The following is a 19537-nucleotide window of genomic DNA, read 5'->3' as shown; positions in this document are numbered from 1 at the left end:
AGGTTGGCCCAATGTTGTCACAGACGTTGGCATTACGTCACATGCCAACGATGGGCCAACGTACTTTTGGCCGTTGAGGACACGTTGGGCCAATGTCGGCAAATAGGTGTGAGAGTGGGGTTTTGGTTGGCTTATAACCAATTGCCAACGTTGGCTTATAAGTTATAACCGATTTCCAACGTTGGCTTATAACCAATTTCCAACGTTGGCTTATAACCAATTGCCAACTTTAGCTTATTTTTTGCTAAACCAAAGCTATTTGGGCTTTCTATGATCTTACAGAAGTCCACCCGATGTCTATTCAATGTCATAATTCAATAATTCAAATCATGATAAGGTGTTACAATGTCCCATAATCCAAGGACGATCAAACTTCATTTCATTCCCATCGAAGGAAAATGACAATCATTTACATTGAGTCATTTAGCAGACGCTTTTATCCAAAGCGACTTACAAGGATGTATACACGTTTTTTCATTTACACTGGTGGCACATTGCACATCAGGAGCAATTAGGGGTTCAGTGTCTTGCTCAAGAACGCTTCGACAGGGAATCGAACTGGCAACCTTCTGATTACTAAACGACTTCTTTACCTCCTGTACCACTGTCGCCCCTACATTCGAAGGGCCGAAGTACGAAGGAGGGCGTCCTGGACCATCTTGCCACTACATTTAATGCATCCAAAAACTTAAACCAACCTAGGCTTGGCACGGTCCGTATGGAATTAAAACAGACAAATGATGCCAAGATGTGGATTCGTTTTCAATGTAAAAGCATAACTGAGTATCCTCAAAATGTGTCCTCACTAATGCAGAAATCTTCTCAGGGACCTGAAAGTAGCTGAATGCCTTCAACAGCAGACTATGTGGCACCAATCCAGAAGCATTCGTAAGATCCAAAGATATCAAACAGACACCTTCTATCCTGGCGATACCCCACAGACACCACCACACAGACACCTTCTATCCTGGCGATACCAAACAGACACCTTCCATCCTGGCGATACCACACAGACACCTTCCATCCTGGCGATACCACACAGACACCTTCTATCCTGGAGATACCACAGACACCTTCTATCCTGGCGATAACACACAGACACCTTCTATCCTTGCTGCCTGAATTTAATGCCAAATCATGCTACTATGTTCCAGAAATCCAGGAAGACCTGGAATTCCTGTTTTCTTCACAGAAATATCCATCAAACCATTTGCCTTCAGATAGGAGATCAACCTTCTTGCTACCACACTAAGATATTTTCCTTCCACCTTAAGAAGACTGATCGGTTGGAATGTTCACATCATTTTTCTCCTTTGGAATGAAAATACCACCTGCCCAACACCACCTCTCTTTGGATTTGTTCCTTCTTTTCTGTACAATTACCACAGGCTTCCAAAGATATTTCAAAACATCAGGTACTCTGTAAGGACCGGGAGACGATGAAGCCCTTGCACAACAGACAACTTCTCTCCACCTGGGCATGCCATCGTCCATTGGTTAATCTCTCCACACTTAAATAGATCCTTGTAGAATGCAATTTTGTGCTTATAATTTCATCATAACATAGTAAAGGTATGAATTTGATCATTCATATAGGTAGGAATTAGCCTGGATACCAGCCCGAACTCCGCCCACAAAAAAATTTGGACGGGAAGTTCGGTCTGGCTCTTCGGCCGTTGGGGAGACATTTTTCCTGGTAGAAAACAGTACAGCCAATCAAAGTGCCAGGGCGGGCTTTATGATGATGATCGACAGATGATGAACAGTAACGTAATCAACCACGTCACCAAAGAGCGCTCAGTTCAAATTCGTGTTCAACAAACATGGCTGCCACTGGAGAGCTAATATGTGTAGATTCTGCCATTGAGTCGGTTTTAGAAGACCTCGACAGCCCCTTAACTTTGAAAGAGGAACAAAGAAACGCAATCAAGGCATTTGTAGATCGTAAAGATGTTTTTGCCGTCCTTCCTACGGGATCCGGTAAAAGTTTAATGTATCAGATGGTCATAGTACGTTGCTCTGATTAGTTCTAGGTATCCAATTGAGCGAAGAGGCATTTTCTTTCCTGGTTCGTTGAAACACGCCCCATAATCACAACTCAATGGAGCAGACTCAGACTCATATTCTGACTAGAATTATGAGTATGACATTGTCAGGCTAGGTAGGAATGGTGACACAGCAAAAACTAAAGCAGACCTAGCCACACTAAAGAACGTAGGGTCGGGCAATGAGACGGTCTTACAGATGTCCACAATCTCTCATTACAATATAGTACAAATCCATAACAGACCATTTTTGCAGTTTAGCAAATCAAAACTTTATTTATATAACGCATTTCATACCAAGAGGCAACATCGTTAAACAACATTTAAACTACTATTGTAGCTCTGAAGTTAGTTGCAGGATTTGTAGGACTCGATAGAATGCGAGTCTAATGGGTAGAGGGGTTATTCTGTGTATTCCATGCAACAGATCTAAAGCAGACACAACACACCACGATGGAAACAAGGAGGAATGATTAGGAAATATCGTTCATAGTGTAGTGCAAGTCTCTTCTGTGCTGGCCTTGCATCCCTTGGTCTTCTAAAGGCGCTGATGTTTCCTCAATCTTCCAGCATCACTCCTTGTTCCATTCCATCACCACACATGTTGTTGGTGTCTCCAAACGGCAATCCCACAACAAAATCCTCTCAATCTTCTCTATAGCATACAAAGTCTAATTCAGTTCAGTCATAACATAATATAATGGGTGTGTCTGGGGTTCTGGTTCAAGGTTGGGCATATTATGAAGGGGGACAGTATGGGGTCCTGTATGAAAGGTGTGAAGTTCTGACTGATCATTTGGATGTTAATGAACGTGGCGCCTCAATGTGCAAAGGCTTTGGAGCCAATTTACTGATGTAAATATGATACTTTCTTGTGGGGGAAGGATTGACACAAGCTGAAAGTATATGAAAAACACCAATAGTCTTAATATTCCTTGCAGCGTGCAGCGAAAGTGCAGCAACACTTGCCTTCCGCAAGCTAGTGTGCAGCTATGCATTTATAATCATCTGTTCAGACGTAGCTCAGGTCATTCTTATGGGGGTATGCAAGTCCTTGAATTTGTGTGGTGGAAATACGAGAGTCCAGTTCATGTAGGAATGTCACTGCTGTCCACCAGGAGCGGTTGATCAAGGACAACAGTGATGGCTTGGCAGTTGCAGTAGAGGCTCCATGAGCTTGGTAATTGCAGTAGAGGCTCCATGAGCTTGGTAGTTGCAGTAGAGGCTCCATGAGCTGGGTAGTTGCAGTAGAGGCTCCATGAGCTTGGCAGTTGCAAGAGAGGCTCCATGAGTTCCTTGCATCTGAATCCTCTCATGCTGCTCCATGGGATTATGGTGATAGACTGTTGGCTCTGAAACACAAACAAAGAAAAACAGTGGTAGCATCACAAAGCCACATTTTATGGCCATTTCATCCTTAGAACAAGAACAAGCAAACTCAAAGATATAACAGTAAACATTAAAAGGAAAATGCCTAACCATTAGGGCTCAGACCATCTCTAACTCACATGTCATGCATAACCAAAAAATCATTACTAATGCCACTGTATTCCATTATATACTGTAGCACAATGACCAACCATCATCATAGTTCTTCTGTCTGTCTAACACATTGTATGCAATGATTTACATTTTGGTTTCCCCTGTGCCTTGACTGCAGTATCAGGACATGACAGTACTTGGTATGTCTTCTCACACCTGGCCTATGATGCTAAACTCAGTATAGGATTGGTGGTCACCCACTGATCAGTCATCAAAGTATGCCCCAGGCATGTGGTTCTGGGGCTGACTAAACTGCTCCAGTCACCTCTGTACAGTATAGACCCTCAACTGGTTCTACCGCTCCATCACCCTGGCCCCTTAAACCTACTGCTCTTTCTACAGCTCCATCAGCCAAGGCACCGCCTGTATCTTCCATTGACTCTAGTTCTCTGTGTTCTGACTTTTGACACCAATGGCTCCTCAGCTTCCTTTGCCTTCTGTGCTGTCCCTCTACAGCAGTCTGCCACTGCCCATCCAATATGGTGCAGGCCATTCTCAGCTGGGGATTTTCCATCTGTAAATAGCATCAAATCTGGATCATCTTTGTCAAATAGTCACACATACAGTACTGTGCAAAAGTTTTAGGCAGGTGTGAAAAAATGCTGTAAACTAAGAATGCTTTCAAAAATGGAAGTGTTAACAGTTTATTTTCATCAATTCTTCATAAATTAACTAAATGCAGTGAAGGAACAGAAGAAAATTCTAAATTAAATCAATATTTGGTGTGACCACCCTTTGCCTTCAAAATAGCATCAATTCTTCCAGATACACTTGCGCACAGTTTTAGAAGGAACTCGGCTGGTAAATTGTTCCAAACATCTTAGAGAACTAACCACAGATCTTTTGTGGATGTAAGCTTCCTAAAATTCTTCTGTCTCTTCATGTAAACCCAGACAGACTCGATGATGTAGAGATCATGGCTCTGTGGGGGTCATACCATCACTTGCAGGACTTTCTGTTCTTCTTTAAGCTGAAGATAGTTGTTAATGACATTGGCTGTATGTTTGGGGTTATGTTCCTGCTGCAGAATACATTTGGTGCCAATCATACGCCTCCCTGATGGTTTTGCATGATGGATTAGTACCTGCCTGTATTTCTCAGCATTGAGGACACCATTCATCCTGACTAAATCTCCAACTCCACTTGCAGAAATGCAGCCCCAAACTGGAAAGGAACCCCTACCATGCTTCACTGTTGCCTGCAGACTCTCATTATTGTACCTCTCTCCAGCCCTTCGGCGAACAAACTGCCTTCTTCTACAGCCAAATATTTCTAATTTTGACTCATCAGTCCAGAGCACCTTCTGCCATGTTTCTGCACCCCAGTTTCTATGTTTTCGTGCTTAGTTCAGTCACTTGGCCTTGTTTCCTTGTCGGGGTAGAGCTTTTTGGCTGCAACTCTTCCATGAAGACCACTTCTTCTCCTCGGACAGTAAATGTCTGTACCTGGGTACCACTGGTTTCTGCCAGTTCTGAGCTGATGCCACTGCTTGAAATCTTCCAATTTCGAAGGTAAATAAGCTTGATGTGTTTTTCATCAGCTGCATTAAGTTTCCTTGGCTGACTTGGCGTCTACGATCCTCAACGTCTTCTTCAAAAGAGCTTGAACTGCACATTTTGAAACCCCTGTCTGCTTTGAAATCTTTGTCTGGGAGAGACCCTGCTGATGCAGTATTACTACGTTGTGTCTTGTTGCTGTGCTCAGTCTTACCATGTAAATGGATAAAAAATAAACATTTATTGTTCACATTTTTCAAAGCATTCTTAGTTCATAGCATTTTTTCACACCTGCCTAAAACTTTTGCACAGTACTGTATATCACCCTTGTCATGCTGCTAAATCTCAGCTGCAATACGAGACTGTTAGGAGGGCACATCTAGTTGCCCTGAATCAAGGACAGTAGTGTCCTCACTTGTCACTCTGCATGATAAAACGTTCCAGCTCTTCATCTTCACTACCCTCATTATTGCTGCTGTTGTCTTTGTCATAGCTGGAACCATGGCAGTGCTTCCTCTTACCACTGAAATGAAATGTGTTAGCCCAGTGTTCTCATTCCCCACATTTATGACACGTATCTAGTTGTCTAGTTGTCTGAATGTTCCTAGTTCTACTACTATCACCTTAATTCCAGACCTCTAAGCATGCTCTCTGGTGCCTAGTCGATGGATGCGGACATATCTGATTATTTGTTCCGTGCAATGCTCTGCCCTTCTCGTCACATTTATTAGCATCTCAAAAGTAAATGTGACATCGTTTCAAGTAGGCATTGTCAACTTAAGAGCCCTTCTTAAGAGGTTTGCTTTCAAAGCACCGATGTTATTGGTCCCAGTATGCTCTCTCACTTTGCCAACCTTCTGCCTACAAGCAGAAGTGCTCTGGATCCACTCACAGAGCTTGTAATGCATTATCCAAATCCTGTTCAAGGCCTGTCTCAACGGTTAATTTCACCTCGCCAGCCTCTGTGTTGTTTTACACAGTGCACAACATAGAAACACCATCGCATGGGTGCAAATGATACATTCTGTGCAAGTGGTTGATTTCGAACCAGAATCTCATCCTCCTTGACGTGAATGCTGTATGCCTTTAAACCACTGGCTAATATCTTGTGGCTTCACTGGTTGATAAGAATGCATCATATCTCCACCTACACGCCTAGATGGAAAAGGTTAAAATCTGGCTGGGCCGTCATTAATACAGCGGCTTCACTTACGGTCTTTGACCCACAATCAGCAGTTAGTCCCAGCATTGTTTCAAATGCTCACTCATTCCTGTTCAGACAAAGACACACAACTTGTATTCTCAGTTTTTTCAGACTTGCCATCTTCGCTTCGTTCCTACTAGCGGGACTTTCTTTCTCACAAGAGCTTCGCTTGGCGTCATCAAGAGGCCACAGGTCATTCTCGGTCAAAATATTGTACTAAAGCACAATTTTCCTCTCAGTCTCACTCAGGGCTATTTAAAAACTGTGATAAAGAAAATCATGGTTGTCTTGTCAGTTCTGTTACGCACATCGCGCTTCCAGTCATTTAATGCTCAATCTCCAGATTCAGAGGTCACAGAGAATATCCTTCACCAAGATATGATTTTATGTACAGACCTTCCCATTTAGGCCTTACAAAACTGGATTCTCAATGTCTCATGCTCCTGATGAGCTCACTGTGTCAACAAACACTTGCTATTTCAGTTTTAAAGCCCACTTTAAAACATTGCATTATAATAAATAATCTCTCAGATAAGCAAAATGCCCATATCAACACCAAACTAGCTCTCCAGCTATTCCAAAACCAGCTACTAACCATCTTATCACAGTCTCACACCCTGCAACAATGAAATCCAGAAAATATGTGAATTTATTCTACAGGACAACCAAACATAGCCTAAACACAACTAGCTATTGCATTTCCAATTTCCACTTTTCAGCTAGCCGGTTGAAATGCCACGCTGTTGTCAAGCGGTCACAAAGTACACCTAAGTTAACGTACGATCCAAGAATAAGTTTGGCCACACCAAATCAGCTGGAAGTATGGTTCAAATAATAGCATCTTCCAAAATAAATACATACTAGCAAAAACTGAAACATGATAGAAACAGCACCAACACACAACCAAACTTTGTTGCTTTCACCTCAAAAGAACTTTTCAACAAATCTCTGGTAGGCCTGTTCTTATGTGACATGAAGTGTACATAAACTTACAGCAAGTTATCTCTAAAATCATTGCAGGTACTGAGTCCTTGCAAACTAACTCGGACTAACTTCTGTTATTTTGTCCAGCATTAAGTAAAAATCCCACTCACCGTTTAAAATGAGGCGTACTCCTCTCTGGGTAGCTTCTTCTTCTTTTCACTTTATCGTTGTACTGGGTGTATCAACACCAACTGAAAGGTCGTCGAATTTCAGACAGAAACTCTTTTTACAACAGAACTCCATTTTGGCTCTGAAGTTAGTTACTGTTGCAGGATTTATCAAAAGGAATCGATGGAATGCCAGTCAGATGGGTAGGGTGTCAGTTTATTCTATGCAACAGATCTGAGACACACACAACATGCTACGATGAGAGAGAGAAAGAAAGAGAGAGAGATGATTAGGAGATATCGTGAATAGTGTAGTGCAAGTCTCTTCTGTATTGCCTTTGCATCCAGCGAGGGCAGCGATGTTCCGTCATTCTCCCAGCATCACTGCTTACACTGCTTGACATAGGAAAGCTGGGTATTGGGGCAGGTAATTCGTGACACGTAATTTTTTCAACTGCTAGCCAGTAGCTCATGGGATCAAAGAAAAGTAAATGTGTGCAAAAGAGATCCTGCTTACCGCCAGAGAGCAGCTACTGAGCAGAAACAGTGCCCCCTTGCTCTGTGGCTGAGAATTACACCCAATGTTAGTTTCTATAACTTCTGTGATAAAATTGGCAAATATGAAGAAAGGATTAAATACCCCCCTCCAAACTTTGATTTCAAAAGAAACTAGGGATGCCTTGGCAGAACTCAAGAGATAGGCCACTCAAGCCTAAGTCCAGTAATCATGTAACTTGACCTCAGGGTGTGTATTACACTATCAGGAGGGGAGACAGGAATAGCATTGAGCATTTATTGAGCTGTCACAGTCAGTCAAAGCCCACAGACACACACCCAGCCTTAGCCCGTACGGCAGCTGCTTTCATCTGGCATATTAGTCTATCAGAGTGGACCATAGCCTCTCCATTTCAAGGGATTACAATACCACATGCGAAGTGTGATCTCCAGAATCTGAGTTAGCATTTTTCCCTTTCCCTGGTGCCATTTTCTTCCCAACGCACTTGATTATTGCTCTTAGTAGCACTGTTGAAATGTTTAAATGACACTACAATTTGATAATTGCTCTTAGGAGCACTGTTTAACAGTTCAAATGAGGAACACTAACACTTGATTTCTTTGGCAGAAACAAGTGCCAAACTGACAAACAAAAATAATAATCATAATCTGGTGATAGTAGTCTTTGCAGCATATGACGTTGTCTAGCCTGATCCCAAAACAAAGTGGTCTGAATGGAGATGATTTACAGGTGGTGGTGACAGACTGGTAGTCTGAATAAAACCATGTGGCTGATAAGCTGCTTTTGCAGTCGGAAGAAGTCATCTCTCGTCTCTGTCTCTGTGTGTGTGTGTGTGTGTGTTTATGTGTATGTGTATGTGTGCGAACTGGGATGGTCGTGCTTGGCATAAGCTCTACTAGCCTATAAATAAGTGTCACCACATGCCACTGGTTTTTAAATCAAATGTTTCCATTTGGTTTACTTTGATGGCTCTAACTAAAGCAATAATCAATGATGTTTAACATTTGATATGGAATCTCATAAGCAGTCATACCAAATAACAGTAACCAAAATAGCGTACCAAAAGCAAATTATTGCATACTGTTGCTTTAAAAGAAGCATTCCGGATCAATTGCTATTCGCTAACGATATGCTAGCGCAGGGGTTTTCAACTGGTTTTGTCCAAGGGACCACCATTCTGACTAGAAAGTAATTTGTGGGCCACTGATGTGCCTGCACGCGTTGCATGTTTGTAACCGCCGCCGCCACGCCCCCTCCCGATGCACAGATATTCTGCCTATAACACTTACTTATGTGAAATGATCAGGGTACATCGCTAGCCACCACCACGTCCCCTCCCCCGGCACAGATATTCTGCCTCTAACATGATATTTTCACGATATTCAAGAGAAATCTGGAATTGTGTTGAACTATCAAAGCAAATTAATAAAAATTTAAATGGTGAACTGATCAACATAAGGCTCATGTCGCGGACCCCCTGCAATGCCGTTGCGGACCACCAGGGGTTGAAAACCCCTGTGCTAGTGGCTAAAACTTACGAAATCTCTTGAAATGTGCTGACTTTGACATTATGACAAACTAGTTACTCAACAACTGTCCTAACACAGTCAAACATCAAGCAACATAAAGTCGGTAATAAACTTTGTTTTATACTGGGTACCAATTTTCTCATCCATTTACCATTTGCATTGTGATGGTATCCATAAACTGGTTAAAATACATGTCACTCACACTTCCTGGCTCTCACGCTTCCACATAGCCTATACTGGTCCCAACGCAAAAGCGTGCTCGCGCTGGGATAACTCTTTTACTTCGTGCCACTTGTGGAGGGAGCTGGGCATTTAGTCAGAGGGGTGTTTGCTTTGTTCACATTTCAATTATGTAATATAGCTAGAGTATTCAGTCTGGCTTTATTTTCTGTTGGGTTAAATGGTGTTCGTTTGATTATATGACATATGTTATGGAAAGTATAGTGAATTCATTGTTTTTGTTAATATGCGCTATGTGCTATTTGTTTTGCAACAGAGAGACTGTGCACTGGTAATTGAAAGTTATGATTCAAATTAAGTTACATTAAAAGATAAGTGATAAAAGGCTGAAATAATTGAATATAGTGCTTTTTAAATAATGATTTCATTGTTTTTCTGCCACAAAAGGGCGAATGAATAAGAACAATAACAAAATAAACAAATATCGGTATCGGCTATCGGCTAGATTGTTGTTTTGAACATCGGCCAAGAATTTCCATATCGGTGCATCCCAGCAACAATTTGTTGCATACTGTTACTTTAATATTCAGGTGCAAATGAATCAACTTTCTGTATAGATTTTTGTCTATGTCTGATTGGACCGTCTGATTGATTACTAATATTGCATGAAGCACATTGTTCTTTGGAATTTCTGAAAAGCAGTTATTTTTGTAGGATGCACACAAACAAACAACAAAACAAGGAAACAAACAAAAACAAGCACACACAAAAAAAAACTTAAAATGATACAGAAGCTACAGTGGTGGGAAATACAAATATCCCATCAAGAAAAGCAAGAAAGAATGAACGAAACAAATGCCAACTTATTTCTGCATTACGGACGTTAAATGCGAAGGGAGGGCGTGTGGTCTTACTATGGAAAAAGATAGGGAAAACCTCCATCTAAACACTTCTACTGTATCAGGTAGTGAAGTGTGTGATGACAGATTTCCCCAGCCCAGCAGAAAAAAGAGCAGCGTCAGGATGTAGGTTCTTTTTGATTAAGTCAGGCCTTTTTCCAGCAAAGGATCGCCTAGGTTCATTTGCCTTCTTCTGGCAGTAAGAGATAAGTTAACTAAATCTTTAGTTCCCCTTTCTGCTCTCCTGGGTCAGCAGAAAACAAAGCTAACAAATATATAATATGAAAAAAAGAGCAGAGAGCTGAGGGGCAAAAGCCAAAATGAGAAACAATTGTACGTGTAAGCAGAAGCTACACCAAGAGTCCCAAAGTCCCAGAGTTGTTAATGCAGGAACACGAGGCCAGTTATAGAGACAAGTTAGGGAAGTCACAGGGCCTTTTCCACACTAGCTTCTACACCCTCTTCTCCCCCCTACCACTTCCAGTCCCTTTGCACGTTCATGTGGAGGGTCTGGACACCCTCATTTGAAATAGTCATGTGAAGGGTCTGGACACCCTCATTTGAAATGGGAGGCCATCAAGGAGGGAGGGGGAGAGGTGTGTATTTGATGTTGCTTGATGTTAGTTAAACTTTGTGTGTCTGTGCATCTAAAGTGTGTGTGTGTGGTGTGGGGGAAAGAAAATAGAAAAACTCAGAACTTATTAGTGAATAAATATTACGTTAATAGGAAAATGTACATTCAGGTTTTTTTTTTTAAAAAACAAGACAAATGATCAAGACAAACGATAGAGGAAAGTAAGTCACACACAAAAGTGCAAAACTAAATGGTGGCTGCCACCATCCACTTCGGCTGGTAGAGGAAAAAGGTAATTTCCAACATCAAACATGTGCAACAGTGTTTTTGTGTCTTAACTCTACAAGTCAGTCGTTTAGCCACATTTGTTCTAAAGTAATTTACAACAGATCAGTGAAATTGATATCAGCATCAAAACACTCAAGATTGAAAAGAAGTAGAACTTCATAATACAGTGTGTGGGTCTACATATTACAGCATATGGAAATGTCAGCACAAATAAAACATGAAATTTAGCTTCACACATACATAATGAAATGAGGTAAGAGAAAAGAAATCCTATATTTTCCAATCCTATATATTGACCATAAAACATAAAGGTTATGGTCATTGAGATTACAAACCACTTTGTTTTTTAAATCTTCACATATCACACAAAGAAAATTTGCTCTTAATGGTAGCAAATGAACATTACAGTTTTGTCTTGTAATGCACTCTCGCTATTGTATTGTGAGCACAGCAGTTTATTTACCTGCCATCACTGCCACTTAAAGGACACATGGGTTAAAAGGTAAACAAAGCCTTTTTAGAATGGACCAAAACTACGGCTGTTTGTCCATTCCCTCTATTCAGTGCCAGCTGATGAGCAGATTCTTCTCAAAAGAAACAAGAGTAACCTTCATCTTTTAAGAGCCTAACCTATTTGCTATGATCTAAAAGCATGCCTACCTAACATCGAAAAGCACAAGACTGTGCAGGAAATTAAATACCACCAGGAAAATGATTTCAGTTTTCACTGGAAACTTTCTTTTAAGGTGAAAGCAGGGTATGATGTGAACTCCATTTTTCGACACTGCGGCTAAAAACTGCGGCACATCGTCAGCAAGATGATGCAACCCGAGGACATACACCAGTCTGCCTGATCTGCACACAACCCACAGCAGCAGTCTGAGAAGACCGAGGACACACAAAAATCGTAGGAAAAAAAATAAAGTAGACTTCCATACAAAACAGAAGTACTCGAAAACAATTGTAGTAATTAATTAAGGAAGAGGATTAAAAGGTATTGAGGAAATTACTTATAAACATATTTCATAAACATCAGCAAATGTGTCGACCTCTAATGTCCAAGGGAATCTGCAACTTATCATATCACCCCAGGCTGAACTCCTTACAGGAGCCATTATTATCTGCAATGTATAAAAAGCACCATGTATCTTTCCCTGTTACTTGGTGCTGACACCACAGAGAGGCATCCAGGCATCTGAGCGCTCAGCTTTGTTGTGCCAAGGCAGCTTGTGAAATCCACAAAGTTCCCATAGTTGTACTTGAGTAAAAGCTTTCCTTCCTGTTCTTACTTGAGCAGGCTTTAGACAGCCAGAGGCTCAGGTCTCTTAGTAGCCCGTCATGCAGGAGTTTCTCCTTACAACACATTTCATCATTACTCAAACAGGAGAAAGAAGGTTTTTTTTTCTTCTTCTTTTTTTTAACTATTTAACCAGCCCACTATGCCATGCCTCAGTGGTCTTTGTGAAGTCTCACATTGTGCACCTTTTGAAGACATACAAACACACACACACACAAACACACGTACATGCACCAGTATTTAGCACCCAGCTTTGACAGACGATCAAGGAGAAAAGGATAACGCTGCCATGACATTGCAATGGCGGATACGGACAAAGGTATTTACATATAATCACTTCACCACCCATCGCCCTAAAAAGTGAATACGCACATATGGCTCTGTCTCTCACACACATATATCACATTGCCTTTACAATTAATTCTCCAGTAAAGCTCACAAAAACCTTTTCTTGGAACCACCCTGCAGGACTTTTTTCAGGGCTGTTTTCAGGGGAGAGATAAGTACCCATTCCAGGGTAAGTACTTCTGTGCGCCCTGAAACTGCTGAGTTGGGCTTGCAATGATAGTTGGTGCTTATTGGTTAAATGCGACATGAGTGGAAGACAACAGCAAGAATATTTTTACAGAGGTTACGCAGTGGACACAGCAAAAAAAAATAGCTTATGGAGTCAAGGTTACTATCACACTGAACGAACACAAGCAAAACAGCAGCTAAAATAGACTTTTTTTAAATCAAAATTGGTGAGTTTTTTTCTTTCTAAAGTTCCATACTAGGTTGCTGTGCTAAGACATCATTAACCAATTGAGCAAAGGCTTAAGCCCGTAGTGCCCACTGTTAAGTTCAGTAGTCTACATTGTGTACAAACTGTTGTTGTTAAATATAAAGATGTTGCTACCGATATGCTCAAGAATGGACTACATTGGGTCACTTGCCTCAGGCAACACAGAGGACGCCAGAGTGGTATCCATGGTTACAGACAACTCTTTACTCCTCTTACTTCTTGTGAAACGTAAGGTAAAACTTCTGACATTTTATTCACCAGATTGTGGCTATCAAATCCTTAGGTAATCAATGTGTTTACTTAAGATGACTTTGTGGACACTTTTGCAATCCCTGATTTGTAAAGCTAGCTATAGTTAGCTACTGCTCACTTTATGAAATTGGTAATGCATTAATCTAATCTTGCCTTGTAGTCTGTTAAACTTTGCTGGTAGCAGAGGGATAGCAACAGACAAATTTCAGAGATATAATGGGTTTAAGGTCTATACAGAGACGACATACAAGTGCATTTTAATGAACATAGACGAATGCAGGGTCTCTTAAGCAGTTAATGAACTGCCATGGGTGTTATTTTGTCGATTTTCCAAAATCCCATTCATTCAATCATGAAACCAGAATGTGCACAAATGCTAATCCTCCGTATACAAAAAAACGACAATCGCTCCCACACTCTTTTGACAAGTGGAGGCATGTCTATTCTGAAAGTCGAGGCTACAAGAGCTTGCACTGCCATTCGATTGATTTAGTGATTGTCTGCTTTAATCCGTTGCCTTTTGCAAATATAAGTCTTTCCCTGTCATTGGCCAGTCTTAGACATGGCTTTTTCTCTGCCTAGAAGGCCAGCATTCCAAAGCCTTCTCACTGCTGACGATGAGACGGGGGTTTTCTAGCCACTATTTAATACATCTGCAAACTGAGGACATGTAAGGCATCAATTCCTCATGCTGGTGTTTTTATCCATTGCACAGTGTCACACTTTGCATCCTGGTAAAAGCCGGTTTGCACTATTCTGTGAAGGATACAGTGCACACCTTTGTAGGATCTTCAGTTTCTTGTATGAAATAGCCTTAACTTCTTAAAACAATAACAGACTGATGTGTTGTTTCTGATGCAAACCCTTTCTTTCTGACCATTTTCAAACCAAAATGAAATCTACAAGTGCTGATACGCCACATACTCAAGCCGTTTTTTTGCAAAAAGGTTTTCAAGTGATACATTATCGTTTTAAACATGATATGCCACTGAGAGGAGTGATAATAAAAGAAGTGTATTTCACACTAATAGAGATATTCCACTCAAAGAAGCCACGCTATGACAACAATGCCAACATATTTCTGACCAATTTTAGGTTATCTGAATTGAAAAAGAAAGTGTTTTGTTTCAAAAACAGAGGAATTGCTCAGTGATGCTAAACTGTATTGTATGTATTTTTTATGTTTTTATATTACTTGGGTCTTGCTGTGAGAGTGTCGCCCCTTGTCAGCTAAAGTGAAAAATTGGTGAAGAACAGAAACTGCCTTCTGTTGCTAAATAGTTACAAAATGCTAACATAAACAAATATGGTGGAGATGCAACCTGGAAAAAACCCTTCAAAAGGACTCAGCTTTACGCATCCACACTACTACAGATGGATCTGCTGCCAATGTTATTGCATATCACACATACGCATGTAATTCCAAAAATACATGGGTCACAAACACCTGGGCTATTCTTCCTTGCCTTCTCATACATAACTCACTCTCTCACACACACACACACACACAAGTGACTGATAAAGTTACAACTACAAATATTACATCTTGGTCTTAGCATCTTCAGGGACTGTTTTGAACATAGAGCACGTCTATTAGTTATTCTGTGATAAATCTCCCGTCACCTTCACATCACCGGACAAATGAGAATAAGCCCAGAATAACCAGTTTGTATTTGTTAAACTGATAACTCTGCACACCACCTTTCGGAATCTAACTGTCAGATACCTGGTTGTGGATGTATAGGCTACTAGGACAAACAATATTACACATAACCAAAAAATATGGGCCCAACATTGCTGGCAGAAGACCGGCTTCGTTCAGTTTTATTAGGGTAAAAACTGGTAACGACACCCATAACCTTGAGTATTTACATTAATTACAAACCGAAATGACTAAGATATTATACATATTTGGTAAGGTTGGCTAGCCATCTGCCGATTGGGCTAAGCTAACTAGCAAGCTACATTCTTAGCAAGGACAAGAATCAACTTTTTTGCAAAACTACATACATACATTGGCAACCCTTAAAGCAATCAAGTATATAAAGATACACCAAGATGCTAAATATTAGCCGCTTTGTAATTGTTAAGTTGCATAGCTACTAGAAAGCTTGCGACACAACGTTAGGCAGCTAATTGTAGCCCATGCGGGCCTTGGAAGCCTGTTGTTGACTCCGACTAGCTATACACCAAAGACTGCTCTCGCTACCAGACCTTTGTCTGCTAGTTCCATGTTGCCATGGCTCCCCACGCCCGTGCTACCAAACGTCAAATCCAAGGTTTGATGAATCAGCACCTAAATCTCAACCTCAGTCATTGTATCACTTACATATCGCTGTAAACTAGGTTATTAATGCCATGACATGAATCAAATATGTTTAATTAAAATGTGCATTAACTACTCTCACAGAACAATGTCCACCATCAATTAATGTTAGCTATTTAACTTAAACAAGAAATGTTCCAAACCCGAAGAAGAATGAACTTAAAATCACTGGCTACCCAACAGCCAAAAACGAACAATAATGGAATAGAGCAGGCTATCCAATAGAAAAATAGAAACTTAATTTATACTCTTCTACTTATGCCAGTCACAACTTTATCGTTAATGCCTACCCAGCTATGGAGATTATCCAGCTGTCTGCAGTTAACCACCATTTGACAGATCTGCAATCAAGACAACCGCCAATGCTCAGCTGTGTTGGAAGCCAATGCTAACGTTTCGCCTGTACTGGAAATCCAGCGTTAACGTTACTTACTGAAACGTTAAACAACGTTAACGATAGCAGTATTAACACAGGCTGTACGTGAGTGTTACCCGATGTATTAACATGAATATAACCGCATTTCTTAAGAAAACTAATTGCAGTCTACATACGTAGCTATATCACCTATGGACACTTACTGTCGTAGCTAACGTTAGCTAGTGATAGAATCGTTTAACATTTATGTCACACAAGAAGAGGGATATTGTGGTAGTTTTACAGAGCACGGTATTTTTCCGTTTAAAAAAGAAAAGAAAATTAAAAAGTCAGACCATGGCTTTAACTTACCTCGTCTATACAAGCCTATCAAGCAAGGCGTGATGAATCAGCAGAGTCAGCCCTTTAACGAATGTCTCTCGCATATTGCAGTGATGTCGCTCAGCATAGCTCAGCAAAACACCGGAATTACAGGCAAAGTAAAAGGAACGCAAAAGCTTGCATACTCAGCAATACAGGTCGCTGGCTTCCGCACCTGATAAGTTACTGAAAAGCCAGTGCCCGGAACATTAATATGTATTATACACTCACCCAACAGAAAGGAAACGGTCTTCAGCGCCACAAGAGGCCCGCCGTAGAGCACCGACAGGATGGCTGAACCCGGTTGTTGTTGATTGTTAAGGAAATTGTCACACAGCCAGTCTCTTGTTGATCCCCGTTTGCCTCTGCTTGAGCTGAAGCCAGACGTCAGAGGATGTTTGGGTCACATGCTTTCATTCATGAAGGATCTATGCATTAGGAATTTTTAAGGACTAAGGGAGTAGCCTGTTTTTCAAATTAAGAAATAAAGTAACGGAGCTTGTGAATTTGCTCTTCGTAGTCCAGCCCCCAATAAATAAAATAAAACAAAATGCTTAAGGTAAGCTGCAGTCCGCGATTTTAATTAATAACACGTTGTCATATTTAGCGAATTGCTCATATTCCTCTATAGCGGTCGGTTTAGTGTCTGCGCTTAAAAACGCGGTGTTCACAGCACACAGTTCTGTCTGTGAATGGGAAACTAACATAGTGGATCCAACCGAGCCATACATCATTTTAGACAATGCCTCTGCAAAATTGATACATAATGACTGATAAACTGAGTCAAGACATTAATATGGTCACAATGGCTGTGAGAGACATAAACAGAGAATATACAATTTATGAAGAGAGTGGGGCAATTGAGATTGCCTATGCAAATACTGTATATATATATATATATATATAAGGCTAAGACTAATGGCAGAGTGGTCTGAGGTAGCCTACTGTCACACATTTGCCCTCTTGCACAAACTCTTGCTCTACCATTATCAGCCTTTCACTGAGATCCCAGTCCCAACTGAAATCTGCCCCAGAATTCCAAAATAGGCCTGGCCTGGTTCTGTCAGATTATAGCTCTTCTATTCACTTTAAACCATAGATGTCTGAAAACCTTCATACAAGAACCAATTGACTGATAAGGCACCTATGGGGAGCGGCCTTGGTGATGAGATAATAGGACTGTCTTTTGAAATCCAAAATCCTGGCCCCACCCATAGTTTGATGGAAACGGAAACCTGGTCCCCCAAAGACTTGCACTGATAAAGGAGGAAATATTCTCTTGCTAGGTGCTAGATACATGCTACTGTGATCGCACTGCAGCAGCAGTCTGAATTTCAGTTACTTGGATGCAAAATACATCCTATGAAGAGTTTGAGTACTAAATAGCACCTGATAAAAGCACAAGGCATCTCATCTGACCACATCTCCCAATCCTCGTTAGAATCATTCAAGTGTGCATTGGCAAACATCAGATGGCCCTGTACATGTGCTTCCTAGAGCAGGGGGACCTTGCGAGTGCTGCAGTACTTCGAATAATGACGGCGTAGTGTGTTGCCAATGGTTTTCTAGGTGTCTGTGGTCCTAGCTGCCTTGAGATCATTCACAAGCTCCCCATGTGTAGTTCTGGGGTTATTCTGCACCTTTCGGATGATCACTGATACCGCACGAGGGGATATCTTGCATGGAGCCTCAGACCTAGAGTGATTGACAGTAGGTGTTGCTTCCATTTACGAATAATCGCACCAATAATTGTCTGCTTCTCACCAAGCTGCTTGCCGATTGTTTTGTAGCCCATTCCAGCCTTGTGCAGGTCTACAATCTTATCTCTGACTTCCTTGGACAACTCTTTGGTCTTGCCCATGGTGGTGAGGTTGAAGGTGTGAAGTATGATTCTTTGGACAGGTTTCTTTTATACACATCACCAATTGAGATCAGGTGTACCTTGTTACACCTAATGAGGACTTATCCGTGTGCTTCTTGGGCACATAACTGGTCATTGGGAGCCGGAATTCGTGCTGTTTGCTTGGGGGTTCAAATACTTATTTTCTGCATCAAATGCAAATAAAGTCATAAATGTTATAAAATGCAGTTTTCTGGATTTTTTTTGTTGATATACAGTTTCTCACTGTTAAAATACACCTACCATTACAATTCTAGATCACATATTTCTTAGCAAGTAGCCAAACTTGCAAAATCGGACGGGGTTCAAATACTTATTTTCCCCACTTAACGATCAAAATAAATTTGAAGATGATACCAAAACTAGTTATCTCATAAAAGCATACCTCAAGAAGTGGTAAATAGTTGCATAGCGTTGCTCCAAACACAACATATTTTTTGTTGTTGAGTTGTGAAGAGTGGATTAATGTTTAACTAACCTTTACCAACCAACCAACCCGGTGTTGTCCGGTGTCAGAGGCAGGAGGATATTCACCAGACTGGTAACCACAGGGAAATATCTTTTATTGAAGACAGAACACTCCCAGACAGCGTATTTCCTCTAAGGACAACCCCGCAACCCAAAAACACAGCACTACAAGTGACTAAAGACCTTAACAGCCACCATTAACACTTCACACTAAACTCAATAATTTCTCACAAGAGGGGAATGGGGAAGGCCACCCTTAGTCATAAATAGGCTGTTAACTCTGAGAGGCTACTGGTAAAGTGTCCCTTTCTTAAAAATTACAAATCATAAATAGACAAAGACACACAAAGACACGACACATAAGACAATGATCAGAAGCAGCCTCTCAAGCAAAGCAAGGAAACAGTCA

At 41.0% G+C, this 19537-nt stretch overlaps 1 protein-coding gene across 4 annotated transcripts in view; it reads right to left on the bottom strand.

The window, feature by feature from the left end:
- The window catches only part of mafgb (v-maf avian musculoaponeurotic fibrosarcoma oncogene homolog Gb), a 30626-nt gene extending 13569 nt beyond the window's left edge, over nucleotides 1–17057 (bottom strand). The window contains exon 1 of one of the 4 annotated variants that reach the window (XM_080860569.1): nucleotides 16992–17057. The gene's annotated coding sequence lies outside the window, so the exon portion shown is untranslated. Of the gene's footprint in view, nucleotides 1–16751; nucleotides 16905–16991 lie in introns of those variants that run through there. The other 3 variants (XM_080860567.1, XM_080860571.1, XM_080860568.1) reach the window with 3 other exon arrangements.
- Nucleotides 17058–19537: the final 2480 nt, after the last annotated feature.

Source organism: Sprattus sprattus (genome assembly GCF_963457725.1).
Source record: "Sprattus sprattus genome assembly, chromosome: 2".
In the NCBI taxonomy this organism is placed as follows: domain Eukaryota; kingdom Metazoa; phylum Chordata; class Actinopteri; order Clupeiformes; family Clupeidae; genus Sprattus; species Sprattus sprattus.
The sequence above is the reverse complement of the archived record's forward strand: the minus strand, read 5'-3'. Positions and strand labels throughout refer to the sequence as shown.